The sequence below is a fragment of the Poromitra crassiceps genome, assembly GCF_964638095.1.
Source record: "Poromitra crassiceps genome assembly, chromosome: 13".
NCBI classification, from domain to species: Eukaryota; Metazoa; Chordata; class Actinopteri; order Beryciformes; family Melamphaidae; genus Poromitra; species Poromitra crassiceps.
This window is the reverse complement of record NC_139644.1, coordinates 41,788,092-41,789,875: the sequence shown is the minus strand read 5'-3', so window position 1 is coordinate 41,789,875 and position 1,784 is coordinate 41,788,092.

The window sequence follows — 1,784 nt, the reverse complement described above, 5'->3', positions numbered from 1 at the left end:
TGGACAAACTGGCTGCAGATCGGCTAGGTAACACACACAAACTGGCTGCAGATCAGCTGGGTAACACACACAAACTGGCTGCAGATCAGCTGGGTAACACACACAAACTGGCTGCAGATCGGCTAGGTAACACACACAAACTGGCTGCAGATCAGCTAGGTAACAAACACACACAAACTGGCTGCAGATCAGCTGGGTAACACACACAAACTGGCTGCAGATCGGCTAGGTAACACACACAAACTGGCTGCAGATCAGCTAGGTAACACACAAACTTGCTGCAGATCAGCTAGGTAACACACACAAACTGGCTGCAGATCAGCTAGGTAACACACACACTGGCTGCAGATCAGCGTAATACACACAGACAAACTGGCTGCAAATCAGCTAGGTAACACACACAAACTGGCTGCAGATCAGCTAGGTAACACACACACTGGCTGCAGATCAGCTAGGTAACACACACACTGGCTGCAGATCAGCTAGGTAACACACACACTGGCTGCAGATCAGCTAGGTAACACACACAAAGACAGAGTGGGGAGGAGAATAGATGGGGACAGGTCACGACAACATAACTCCCTTCTTTCTGTCCAAGTTTTTAATCGCAATATTTGCAGAATATCACGATATTTCCAAAATATTGTGATTTCGCAAATTAAAGCTAGAGTGAAGCTACAGGTATTAAATGAAACTAGAAGATCTACGGCATCCTTTGGTACCAACCATGTCGTGCTAGTGGATTTTTGCCACGGCTGGACCACCCACACACACACACACACACACACACACACACACACACACACACACACACACACACACACACACACACACACACACACACACACACACACACACACACACACACACGTTTCCTTTGCTCTTTGTGTTCCGTTTGTTATTGTTTCCACCAGAGAGCGTTTATCAGAGCGAGACGGCCAAACTGCTCCTGTATCTCTGTGGGGTTTCACTGTCTGCCACACCCCTCTAAGAGACAGCAGGTCCTGAGTCTATTCACAGTCACATGACGTCTCCAGCCCCGGAAGAGAGTTCCCCATTAATTTTCCCCATAGACATTTAAGCCTGGAACCAAGCCAACCCATGACCTACTGAATCGTGAGTGACCATAAAATATTTCACTTGAGCAAAAACAAAAAAACAGTAGAAGATTTGAAAATATTCCCGCTTTTCACCAAACCACGAAACACAACGGTCCCTATTCTCCCACAGGCCTTCGGCGCTAAAACGGGCCTTAAACGCAAAAAAACGTGCCTTGCGCCTGTTTCGGGAAAATATCAATAGGCTTTAGGCTGCCAAATGCGCTTTAGGCCGAATGGGCGTGGCGGAGTCCCTGAATGCGCCAAAGTGGGCGTGTCGGCCTTAAATCTCGGCGTACTGATATCTTGGCACCTGCCTTAAATTTAGCGCTTTGCGCCTTTGAAAACCAGGCCTATTCACTGCGCCAGTGCACTTGTGCCTCTCCCCTGTCACCCTTCTCTGTCTCTCTCTGAAACCAGGCCTATTCAGTGCGCCAGTGCTCTTCTGCCTCTGAGTCACCCTTCTCTCTCTCTCTCTGACTCCCTCGCTCAAACAGACACAACACATAGCAGCACCCAGCTTCCCATAGGAAATAGCAGTTGTAAGTTTACTGCCTGTGAATGTCCACTCCCAGCATGCAATTGGGTCCTCCATTTCGCTACTAAATAGCAACTAAATGAGCCGAAATAGATATAAAAGGTAGATCTAAAATAATGTGTAATGGTAAGACAACCTGCAATTGTCGA